General features: G+C 36.6%; 1 protein-coding gene across 3 annotated transcripts in view; it reads left to right on the top strand.

Annotated features, from left to right (window-relative positions):
- ZRANB3 (zinc finger RANBP2-type containing 3) overlaps positions 1 to 13,655 on the top strand; it is a 368,725-nt gene that overhangs the window by 138,196 nt on the left and 216,874 nt on the right. The gene's annotated exons all lie outside the window — the stretch shown is intronic.

Here is a 13,655-nt window from a genome sequence, read left to right as displayed (position 1 = left end):
TTTATAAAATTACATTTTTAGTATCTCTTATTTTCCATGTATTCTCTGTCTTTCCTTATGAGTGTATTTTTATATATGGAGGGGGGTGAGCGGATGTTGAGAGAGGGAAAGAGAATGAGGATAAGTATGTGTCTCTATGTGTATTTGCAAGACATATCTCTGGAACATATGTTAATATTAACATTAGTGATCCAAAATATTATATTGTTGCCTAGTATCCAGGGGTGCTCTTTGAAATATAGTCCCCCAAAAAGCTGAACTCTTTTTTTACCTGTCATAGTACTACCTACTTTAAAGCTAAACTTTTAAGATTTTGCTCTAAAGGATATCATTGTTTTCTAGGTGTATGAAATATAGTGGGAAAATGGCATTTTATTATCACTAAACAATTTAATACATTAAGTGACATGTTCTTATATAATCATGTTTTCTTATTGAAATGGAAGCTTTTGTTACATGAACTATGATACTCTTTATATACATTCTCAGGGAAACATATCAGTAGTAATAGATCAATAAAGTTTTACTAAAAAGTAGCAGTTTGAGAAAGTGTTCCTGTTTTTCATGATGCTTTAAGTATGCAGAGCATACTGGAAAATACATACTTTCAAAATGTATTAGAAATGAAGGAAATAGAAACTAAATTTTTAGCAAAAGTGAAATCATTTTTAAAAATCTCCCAATTGATTATCTACATTCAGACTCCCACCAGTGGTTTATGTCCACAGTCTCTTCTTTAAAAAAAAAAAAAAAAAAATCAATAGTGTATTACATGAATGCTATTCAAAAATGTTGATGTAGGGTTTCTCAGTTCCTGCTGTTTTGTCATTACCTAAGTTTTTAGTTTGGACTGTTCATTCAACAGGCGTTTATTTAGGCTAGATGTTACAATTAGAAACATAGTCATTGCCTGTGAAGAACTTTAGCAATATCATTGGAAAAACAAGATATAGACATTTAGAAAACAATGCTGATTTATCCTTTAGAACAGGTTGGGTTCTACAAGGATCTTCATAAATTAATTAATTTGTGAGTCCAAAAGGACCAAAAGAGGCTTATGATTTTAGTCCCTGAATATGTTTTCACCAGATGAAAATATGAATTTATTCTTCAAAACGAAGTATAATTTCCTTTTACATATCTATGTGTAGAATATATATGTGATATATATGTATGTGTATAAAATTTTTTTCCAAAACAGACCAATTTTATGTCTACAGAAAAAATAAAAGGTAACACCATCTTTTATGACCTCCATAAGTCAGTCTTGGGGAAAGTCTTAGCAGACATACAATACACCATTTGTACCTTTGTCCTCATTCTGATGTTGTAGACTCAATTTAAATGGACTTTAAATCTATGGACTCATCTATCGATTGAGATAAATATTTGATCAGCACCTTAACCCTTCAAAACTCTTACGTTATCCAACAAACGTCTATCTTCTCAATTAACAAGTATGCAAAGTCCACAATGAACCCTTAGCACCAAATGTCTCTTCATTATTCCAATCTCTCATTAATTACAATTATATAGCACTTATCATGCGTTGAATAATTTAATCGTCTCATTTCAAAACCATTCTTATTTTTTATTTTAAAAAATTTAAAGATTTAATATTTCCTTAATACTTAAAAAAAATCTCCTACTTTTGTGTTCATTATGATGACTTCTGTCTTTCACTATCAATTTTTTTTTTTTGTTTTTAAGACAGAGTCTAATTTTGTCACCCTCAGTAGAGTGCCTCAGCGTCATAGCTCACAGCAACCTCAAACTCTTGGGTTCAAGTGATCTTCTTGTCTCATCCTCCCAAGTAGCTGGGATTACAGGCAGGGCACCTACCACATGCCTGTTTATTTTTAGAGACAGAGTCTTGCTCTTGCTGAGACTGGTGTACAACTCCTGAGCTCGGGCCCACCCATTTGGGCCTTCCAGAGTGCTAGGATTACAGGTGTGAGCCTCTGCATCTGGTTCATCAGCATTTTCAAAACTCATTCTTTTGGGTTAGGTGACTCGCTTAGTGGTTAGTGTGTCAGCCACATACACCAAGGCTGGCGGGTTCAAAGCCAGACCGGGCCTGCTAAACAATGACAACTGCAACAAAAAAATAGCCAGGCATGTGTCGCGGGCGCCTTTAGTCCCAGCTACTTGGGAGGCTAAGGCAAGAGAATCTCTTAAGCCCAAGAGTTTGAGGTTGCTGTGAGCTGTGACTTCATGGCATCTACTGAGGGCAACATAGTGAGACTCTGTCTCAAAAAAATAAAAAAAAGAAAGAAACAGGAAACTCAATCTTTTATACCTATTTCACTTGACAAGGTTTAAGATATTAAACCTTTTTAATACATCAATTAAAAGAATAGTGCTCAGCTTTACACATCAATAAATAGATGTGTAAAAAGCAGGCAACAGAAATAAATAGAATGACATACAGGTCTAAGATTACAGCTCACAACCACTCATGTTCTGTTTTGTAGTAGAGATGAAGTGCTATTTTTGTGGAATCTTACAGAATTAGTGTGGATGAAAGTTAGTAAATTGAAAGTGCTGAAGTAAAATAAACTTGTGTAGATGTAAATTATATGAACTCTGGTTTGACCTTCATTCTATTTCCTAATACTGTTCTTCTTTTCCTCTTATCACAAAATAGTAGTGAAGTCAGAGAACGAAGCATAATTTATAATTTGAAGGTCACCACTTTTTGATTTTTAAATTAAAAGATATATTTTAATGTGATGGCTATTTGACTCATCAAATACCTAAAAGACTTAGGAGAGCAATTTTACTCTCCTAAGTATTGACCCTACTTTTTAAAAAACGCTTGAATACCCACTTGTTAAATTATACCCATTGTATAATTTACCTGTCTCCTGTGATCTTTTCTCCCTAGCTTTAGAAACAAATATCTTTCTTCACTAATATTACTCTCCTTTTTTTATTATTTTCTGCCATTTTTCTAATTATTCAATATTTGTAGAACTACATAACCCATCTATTATATATAAGATAGTCATTAACTTAAAATTGCAATGTTGATTCAAGTTCTGCTTAATTTTGTTTAATTGTGTGATTATTCTATATTTAAATATAGAGCTATACTTCAGATAACCAACAAAGCTGCAATTTTTAATGAATTGGACTTTGCAAACCTAGCTTCAACAGTTTTAATTCTTTTCTTCTTGCTTTCAGTTTAACACAAGTATTGTTTCAACGGCTGTGTAGTTAATATACAGAAACATTTGTGAACTTGTATTCCATAAAAAATGGAATTCAGACTATTGTGCATAGTCAGGATATTACATTATTAAGTTTTATATATTTATTTATTTATTTATTTTGAGACAGAGTCTCAAGCTGTTGCCCTGGTAGAGTGCTATGGTGTCACAGCTCACAGCAACCTCCAATTCTTGGGTTTAAGCAATTCTCTTGCCTCAGCCTCCCAAGTAGCTGGGACTACAGGTGCCCACCACAACACCTGGCTGTTTTTTGGTTATAGTTGTCATTGTTGTTTGGCAGGCCCGGGCTAGATTTGAACCTGCCAGCTTTGGGTCTGTGGCTGGTGCCTTAGCCGCCTGAGCTACAGGCACTGAGCCATATTTTATATTGTTTTTTAAAAAGTATTTTTGAGGTGGTGCCTGTGGCTCAGTGAGTGGGGCACCGGCCCTATATACCGAGGGTAGCAGGTTCAAACCCGGCCTCGGCCAAACTGCAATCAAAAAATAGCCAGGCGTTGTGGCAGGCGCCTGTAGTCCTAGCTGCTTGGGAGGCTGAGGCAAGAGAATTGCTTGAGCCCAAGAGTTTGAGGTTGCTGTGAGCCGTGTGAAGTCATGGCAGTCTACCGAGGGCGGTAAAATGAGACTCTGTCTCTACAAAAAAAAAAAAAAAACACAGCATTTTTGAAATATTGTTCTTGTTATCAAAAATGTTTATTCGTAAAAATACATTTTATTTTATTTTATTTTTTGAGACAAGAATCTCACTTTGTCGCCCTTGGTAGAGTGCCATAGCGTCACAGCTCACAGCAACCTCTAACTCTTGGGCTTATGCAATTCTCTTGCTTCAGCCTCCCAAGTAGCTGGGACTACAGGCACCTGCCACAACACCGGCTTTTTTTTTTTTTGCCTGTTGCAATTTGGCCGGGGCCAGGTTTGAACCCACCACCCTCAGTAGATGGGGCCAGCACCCTACCCAATGAGCCACAGGCGCCACCCCGTAAAAATACATTTTAAACATGAAAAATAGTTTCATATTAACAAAAAACAGATACTTCTTACCTTTGTCATCAAGTATTTAAGAACTATTATTTTTTCAAAAAATTTATATTTAGAGAATTTTTATAACGTTAGTTTTTACTTAAGAAAGTGAGATCAATACTCTGACTTTACATGAATAGCCTAATTTGTCATAATGTATAAAATTCTGTCGGTACATGGATTCTGTCTTTTCTCTAGAATATGTTAGTCATAAGTCAGAAAATTCCTACTTTCCTCCCATTTAACACTTTTCATTATTCTTCTACCTTAGCCCTGCAGTGCCCCATCCACCCCCACATCCATATAATGCTTTTTTAGTTTTCTCCCTTTTACTTGGAAAAAAAAAAAATGGTGGGAGGTTAGGGTGGAGGGAGGGTAATGCGTGGGGCCACACCTGCAGTGCATCTTAGAATGGGTACAGGCAAAACTTACTAAAGGCAGAATACAAATGTCTACATACAATAACTAAGAAAATGCCATGAAGGCTACGTTGAACAGTTTGATGAGAATATTTCAGATTGTATATGAAACCAGCACCTTGTACCCCTTGATTGCACTAATGTACATAGCTATGATTTAACAATAAAAAAAAATGGTGGGGTCCTTTATACCAAATAAAAGATTACTTTCCTTTCAAAAGCAAAGGTAACCATTTGTCAGGGCTGAGATGATCTCTTGGCTTGGCTTACTTGATGGGTAACATATTTTGTTAACATATTAGTAGGCAAATATTTGGAACTGAGGTGTTATAGTAATTATTATGGAATCTTTTCTTTGGGTCTTGGTGCTTGTCTAGAAGAGGAGTTTGGAGAGAGGAGGCGATAGGGCCTGTTCAATGCTGATAAAAGTATTTTCTGTAAGCTAAAGTCAGTTTTGAAAAATCTTTGTGGTTTCTATGTAGGTAGAAATCTTCAGGTGTGTAGAAACACTGAAGAACCCCTTGGAAAGTTATTTCTGCAAAGAATACCTAAAAATTGAGGTGATGATATATATAGACTGCCAACACCGACTTTATAGGTTTAAGGACTAAGAAATTAAACTAGATACGAAGAATTTTTGTTTTGTTTTGTTTTCTTTTTTTTTTGAGACAGAGCCTCAAGTGGTCGCCCAGGATAGAGTGCTGTGGCATCACAGCTCACAATAACCTCCAACTCCTGGGCTCAAGTGATTCTTCTGCCTCCGCCTCCCAAGTAGTTGGGACCACAGGCACTCGCCACAACGCCCATCTATTTTTTATTTCTTTTTTGGTTGCAGCCATCATTGTTGTTTGGTGGGCCCCAGCTGGATTCGAACCTGCCAGCTCAGGTGTATGTGACTGGCGCCTTAGCACCTTGAGCCACAGGCGCCGAGCCAATTGTGACTTTTTTTTTTTTTTTGCAGTTGTTGGCCAGGGCTGGGTTTGAACCCACCACCTCCGGCATATGGGGCCAGCATATGAGCCACAGGTGCCGCCCTAGTTTTCTTTTTATTTGTATAAACTTACCCTTATTGGCAAAGTGAGCTAAGATTACAATTTTTATTTCATTTTGTTCTAAATTTCCTAGTTTTCTTTTACCGTGTCCTAGTGGAAGGTAGCATTCTCTCTTTTGAATGCTTACTGTTTCTAATTCATAACACTTCTTTGTTGTCAGTCCATGTTTGATGAATGAATGAATAAATGAATGAACTGACTAACTGGGTAACAACTCTCACTTGTCAGGTTCTGTTCTAATGTTTTACATGTATTTATTTAATCTTCAGACCAACCCTATGAGGTCATATTTATTATTCTTATGCTCATCTTACAGATGGGAAAGCTGAGGCACAGAGAGGTTTATTAAATTGCCCAAGAACATGTACCTAGAACATACTAGGACCTAATATTGACCTGAAGTAATTTAGCTCCCAAGTCTATTAATTACTTTTAGGTACAGAGACCCCAGGTACCAAACTTTCTATTTTTGAAACAGGACTATTGATGACAGAAGGATTTGGAAGACACAATGCTGAAAGGAATGAGACTATAATGTTAAAGATGATCGCCATTATGTGTTGGAGGGACTCCTTTCAGTATAACCTGCCTGCTTCCTTTCTTATTTCTAAGGCCAGCTTTATTTTTTTTTAAATGTTCTTTTCTTTCTTAAAAAACAAATTTTTAATTTTGGAGCAATTTGAGCTTTCCAGAATTATTACAGATACTATAGATTGTTCTTGTGAACATTTCATCTAGTTTCCTATATTATTAATGTCTTAGATTGTATGGTACATTTGTCCTGATTAATGAGTCATAAATTATTATTAACTGAAGACCATGGTTTATTCAGGTTTTCTCAATTTTTCTCTAATACCTTTTTTTTTTTTGGTTCTAGGATTCCACTTTATATTTAGTAGTAATGTCTCTTTAAACTTCTCTTGGTTATGACAATTTCTCAGACTTTCCTTGTTTTTGAATTCCTTTACAGTTTTGAGAATTAGTGGTTAGGTATGTTGTAGAATGTTTCTTAATTAGGATTTATCTGATATTTTCTTGATGATCAGACTTGGGTAATATGCTTTTTGGAGAAAGTCCATGGAGGTAAATTGCCATTGTCATCACAATGTTTAGAATGTTTCTTAATTAAATAAATTATATAAATTAATAAATGTTTCTTAATTAATTAAATTGCCATTGTCATCACAATGTTTAGAATGTTTCTTAATTAGGATTTATCTGATGTTTTCTTGATGATCAAACTTGGGTAATATGCTTTTTGGAGGAAGTCCATGGAGGTAAATTGCCATTGTCATCACATCATATTAAAGGTGCATGCTATGACTTATCACTGTTAACGCTGACCACCTGTCTTGAGGTAGTGTTGGTCACAGTTCTTCACTATAAAATTGATCTTTGTTTTTCTTCCCTTTCCATACTGAATTTTTTGGAAGAAAGTAACTATATGCAGCCCAAACTTAAGGAATGGGAAGTTATGTTTTGATTCCTTAAAGGAGGAATAAATACATAAATTGTTTGGAATTCATTCATCTATTAATTTTCTTAATCATATATTTATGTCAATATGGATAAATGGATAGTTATTTTGTACTTTAAATTGTAAGTCAACTCAACTTTCTTTATCTTTTTGCTCGAATTGTTCCACTTTGACCATTGGGGAACTCTTTCATTTGACTTCTGTGTCCCTTTGACACACTCCAGTCATTGTAGATTTGTTTTTGTTTTGTTTTGTAAGCATTATAGAATTTGTTTTTGTTTTGTAAGCATTTTCTTACTTTCTGTCACTACAAGATACTCCAGGTTCATCTTTCTTTCTTTTTCTTTTTTTTGGGGGGTAGGGGTGGGGTAGAGCATGACATCATACCTCACAGTAACCTCAAACTCTTGGGCTCTAGCAATCCTCTTGTCTCAGTCTCTTGAGTAGCTTGGACTACAGGCACCTGCCACCACACCTGGCTATTCTATTTTTAGTAGAGATGAGTCTCACTTTGCTCAGTCTGGTCTTGAACTCCTGAGCTCAAGCAGTCCTCCCTCCTGGACCTCCTAGAGTGCTAGGATTACAGGCATGAGCCATCTGCCTGGCCTTCAGGTTCATCTTGTGTATTTCTTGCACTAATCTAGAAAGCCATTTCTCCAAGAGACTTTGATTCATTTTATTAAAAAATGATACTGGCATGAGGATGTTGGGTGCTAGGTGTGTTCATTTCTACTAGGTTGTCATTCTTTCTAGGTCCTAACAGCTGAAGACGAAGGAAAAAAATGTATATACACTAATTTGTATATATACATTCATTTATAAATATCTGTAACTATACTTAAGCTAAAAATTAGTTTATACTAATGTCTCCAACTCTAATCCATTACCTTTTAAATTATTCAATTTTCCTTCCCATTGCTTATCTGAAACCTCTCACTCTAACAGTAAGAATCCTAGCTCCCCCATCTGCCATCCATTTATTTAATTGTTCAGTTTCAATATAGATGTATGGTAGCTTCAGAATTGCTAATTCGTAACCCTGTGGGAAGAACTTTATTAACTAGAATTCAGTGCTATATATAGTTCCTTTTCACTTTATTCTTATAGGTTCCATTCCATTCATTTCCACAATACTCAGGTCAGCACATTGTTTCTCCACTTCCTTCTATGATGGTATTTCAGACATTTGTAACACATTTATAATACATTTACATTCTCTTACATATTCTGCATATTCTACATATTCTGTCTTGGGATAGCCTGACCTTCTAAATTATTGGCATTCAAGTTTACTCTTTGTACTGTAGAGTTCTATGGATTTTTCAAATGCTTAATGTTTTTGTTACTTTGGAGTTTTTTGTTTTATTTTGTTTTGTTTGTGTTTTTATTTATTTCTTTGAGACAGAGTCTCACTCTGTTTCCCAGGCTAGAGTGCCATGGCCTCACCCTAGCTCACAGCAACCTCAAACTCCTGGGTTCAAGAGATCCTCCTGCCTTAGCCTCCCAAGTAGCCAGGACTACAGGTTCCCTCTATAACACCTGGCTAATTTTTTTTTTTTTTGTAATTTTTAGTAAAGATGGAGTCTGATTCTTGCTCAGGCTGGTCTCAAACTCCTGAGTTCAGGGGATCCTTCTGCCTCAGTGCTAGGATATAGGTGGTTAATGTTTTTTATTCACCATTACACTACAGAATAGCAATGTTCCTTCAGTGAGGGTTTTTCACATATTTGTAATACATTTACAATACACTTAAATTTGTTTATCACAGTCTATGTTCTCTCCTGGGATTGCCTGATCTTCTAAATTATTTTATAAATATTTGAATTGAGATTTACTCTTTGTACCATAAAATTCTATCGATTTTCACAAATGCTTAATGCTTGGTGTTCTCTATGATATTACAGAATAGTTTAACTGCCTCACACAATCCCCTGTGCTTCACTAATTCAGTTTCTTCCAGCCCAAACCTCTGCAACCACTGTAACTGGTTTTATTCACTTAGTAATATGCATTTACAATTCATCCATGTCTTTTTGTAGCTTGATAGCTTTTTCTTTTTATCGCTGAATAATACTCCATTATATGGATGTACCATAATCTGTTTTTCAAATCTCTAAGATGAAGGAACATCTTTGATTGCTCTAATTTTTCACAGTAAGGCTGATGTACACATTCTCATCAAGTTTTTGTGTGGGCATAGGTTTTTAAATAAGTTGGGTAAATATCTAGGAATGCAATTGCTGAATTGTATGGTGTGTTAGTTTCCTGGTACTACTGTAAGAAAGTACCCCAATTGAGGGCATAAAATAATCAAAATATTTTCTCTCACAACTGGAGGCTTCAAGTCTGAAATAGATGTCAGCAGAGTTAGTTTCTTCTGAGGCATCTGAGGATAATCTATTCCATGTGTCTTTCCTGGTTAGTTAGTTTCTTCTGAGGCGTCTGAGGATAATCTATTCCATGTGTCTTTCCTGGTTTTTGGTAAAGGCCAGGTATCCTCAGCATTCATTGGCTTACAGATGCATCACTTCATGTCCATTTTCACATGACAAGTTTTGTCTGTATTTCTTCACTTATAAGGACACTTGTCAGATTGGATGAAGGGCTCATTCTACATTAGTATGACCTACTCTTAACTACAGTACTTATATACTACAAACATCCATTTGTTTATGCAGTAAAATTGCATAAATACAGTAGAACCTCTGTAAGTTGATCACCCAAGGAACTGTAACAAACTGGTCAATATATGGAGCTAGGCCTACTGTACTGATACATATGTGGTGCATGTCTAGTCTATGAAAATAAGGTCAATTTCAACTTAAGGAGGTGGTCAATGTAGGGAGATGGTCAACTATGGAGGTTCTACTGTAATTTTGTCTTCAATGAACTTATTTCCAAATAAGGTTATATCCTGAAGTAGAGGAGTTTAGAATTTTAATATGTCTTGTGGAGACGAGGTACCCAGTTCAACCCAGAACATATGATAAGATTATATTTATTTTTGTTAGAAACTGTCATATTGGCTGTATCATCTTGTATTCCCACTAGCAATGAATGAGAATTCCTTTTGCTCCACATCATCACTAGCAGTTAGTGATGCTAACTTTCAGTCATTCTAATTGGTGTATGATGTTATCCTTTTTGATCAATTCTCTGTTAGGTTATGATGTTGAGCATCTTTTCGTATGTTTATCTACAGTCTGTGTATCTTCCTTGGTGAGGTCTCTATTCAGATCTTCCCTCCCCCCCACTTTTTTTAAGAAAGGGAATCTCATTCTGTTGCCTAGACTGGAGTGCAGTGGTATAATCAGCTCACTACAGCCTTGAACTTCTGGGCACAAATGATCCTCCTGCCTCAGCCGCCCAAGTAGCTAAGAGAACAGGCATGCACCACCACACCCAGTGAATTTTTTGTTTTTACTTTTTCTGTATCGAGTAAAATCTTTCTCTACTGAGAAAAGATTATATGACTTTTTTCTTCTTTAATTTATTGATGTAGTAGATCATATTTATTTATATTCAAATGTTGAACCAGCCTACATATATTGGATCATCTCCACTTGGTCATATTATATAATTCTCTTTGTATGTTGGATTTCCTAATATCCAGTTGAGGATTTTTGTATATATACTCATAAGAAATTGATCTTTTGTTTTCTTTTCTTGTAATATCTTTGTCTGATTTTGGTGTTAGGGTAGTGCTGGCTTCATAGAATGAGTTAGAAAGTGTTCCCTTCTGTTTTCCAAACTTCAGCTTTCACTAATTCTGTATTACCATCCCTAGGTGCCTTTTGGCATCTCTACATTCTCACTTCTGCTATACTTATCTGGTTGTCTGCACAGATTGGAACTCCTGGAACTAGCACAGTGTCTGAGGGGAAAAGAATAGATTTCCAGTTAATGCCCTGGAAAGAATGAAAGAAAGAATGAGAAAGAGAGAGAGAGAACTCCTTTTGTCTTAATTTGTTGTTGTTGTTGAATTAAGACCATTTGAGCTAGTCAAGATGTTGCAGGAAAGACAAGGCCCAATAGAGAGAAAGAGCACCCAGTTTATAAGAGGAAGGGCTTTATTCACCAACCGGGAGCCTACAGCACAGAATTACAAATGGCCACAATCCCCGACTGGCTTGGTCTTTCCCTTTTTATCGACAGTCAAAAAGTTCCAACCCGTAGGTACCCTTGTCATTGGCCAGTTTGAATCAAGCAGAGATGCTATTTTACTCCCTATAGAACTAGAGGATTTCACAGAAGTGGAATTTCCAAGTTCCAAGAAGTTAAGTTGACAAATTCCTAAGAGCTGAGTCACCATGGAGAGGACCCTGCAGGTGTATCCTTGTGGTCTCCTTGAGAAGACCTGTTCTCCTAGACCTCACCTTTCTTGGGTATCCTCTCTCAAAGAAAGCTCTCTTCACTTGGGCAAAAGGAAGATCTTATCTATCAGTCATCAGCTCTTTAAATCAGAGCTCCAGTTATTCTAGGAATGGAGGTAGCACAAAAAAGATGCCTTAAAGTGGCTTTTGAGGTTTGGGGAGTTGTCTTAGTTCCTTCAGGCTACTATAACAAAAATACTATAAGGTGGGTGTCTTAAACAACAAACATTTATTTCTCACAATTCTGGAGGCTGGGAATTCTAAGATCAAGGCATTGGAAGATTCAGTGTCTGGAGGGGGCTATTTCCTGGTTCATAAACAGCGATTAAAAAGATAATATCTGCAGATGACAGAAGGGGTGAGAGAGCTCTTTGGGTTCTCTTTGAAAAAGACACTGATGTCATTCATGAAGGCCCACACTTATTACCTAATCACCTCCCAAATCCTCTGCCTCCTAATATTATCACATTGAGGGTTAGGATTTTAACAAGGGAATTTGGGTGTGGGGTGGCAAAAATATTCAGTTCATGATAGGTATCCTTTAAAATACTTAATTAAAATGTCTGATACAGAATTTTCCTTGCTTCCTAAGTAAGTTCAAGTCATTTCTTTTTTTTTTTTTTTTGTAGAGACAGAGTTTCACTCCATTGCCCACAGTAGAGTGCCGTGGTGTCACACAGCTCACAGCAACCTCCAACTCCTGGGCTTAGGCGATTCTCCTGCCTCAGCCTCCCAAGTAGCTGGGACTAAAGGCGCCCGCCACAATGCCCAGCTATTTTTTTGTTGCAGTTTGGCCGGCGCTGGGTTTGAACCCGCCACCCTCAGTATATGGGCCGGCACCCTGCTCACTGAGCCACAGGCGCCGCCCCAAGTCATTTCTTAGTCTAAATTTTTTTTTTTTTTGTAGAGACAGAGTCTCACTTTATGGCCCTCGGTAGAGTGCCATGGCCTCACACAGCTCACAGCAACCTCCAACTCCTGGGCTTAAGCAATTCTCTTGCCTCAGCCTCCCAAGTAGCTGGGACTACAGGCGCCCGCCACAATGCCCAGCTATTTTTTGGTTGCAGTTTGGCCGGGACTGGGTTTGAACCCTCCACCCTCGGTATATGGGGCCGGCGCCTTACCGACTGAGTCACAGGCGCTGCCCAGTCTAAAATTTTTTATCTTAACTATTAGCAAAGTATAAATGCAGTTGATGGCATTTTTTATTTTAAAGGAGTTTATCCTGATTTCTTTGGAGGCTGATGTAATTTTGTTCAGGGATCCTGCTGTTTTGTACTGCTGGGGTAGTGCAATGTTCTCTCAGTAGTCTTGGACAAAATTCAAAATAAGAAGCAGAGGTGGCAGTGATGGTAAGTTAAACCCTACCTAGATAGTCAAGACACAAAGCATCATCGTCCCTGGACTATCCTGCTTACAATTCACGTAAGCATTTGGAAGGCACCATGCGCTAATAGCATTATCTCACTCCAGGCACTGTTATTAAACATTAACTCTGAGTGCATTATGAGCAGGATGCTGCAGACATTCCTGTCTTACCAGTTTTATTAAATGGAATATTCTTAAGGAATAAGAATTGTCTTAAAATGGTAAGAGTGGTTAAAATTAAGTATCATCCCAGAATATTCTTTTCTTTTTTGAATAACAGGCTTAAATTTCCACAGAACTTAAAAACTCAAAGGGGCCATAGCTGTATTGACCTTTTTCTATAGCTGTATTGGCAATCAGACACCAATTGTGATTATATGTAAGGACTGCAGAATTTTCATATGGATCACCTAGAGATTGTTATCCACACAGGCCTTATTTCTTTATCCTAAAACATGTGAAAGCCTTTTCCTTTGTCCATTGATTAATCTACTTTTTACTTCCATATTCAACAAATATTATTGAGTCTTCTATTTGATGAATTCTTGGAAATATGTATTAAGAAACATACCCTCTTTCTAATCAAGTAATAAAGGGTGGGGAGTGTCTCTTTGTGGTATCTATAAAATATAGGGCACTAGAAATGTTCGGAGCGAAGTTTTCATTATAAATTCTATGGCCCTATTGTAGAAGGAAATATTAATTCCATCTCAATT

Source organism: Nycticebus coucang, chromosome 7 (genome assembly GCF_027406575.1).
Source record: "Nycticebus coucang isolate mNycCou1 chromosome 7, mNycCou1.pri, whole genome shotgun sequence".
Taxonomy (NCBI): Eukaryota; Metazoa; Chordata; class Mammalia; order Primates; family Lorisidae; genus Nycticebus; species Nycticebus coucang.
The sequence above is the reverse complement of the archived record's forward strand: the minus strand, read 5'-3'. Positions and strand labels throughout refer to the sequence as shown.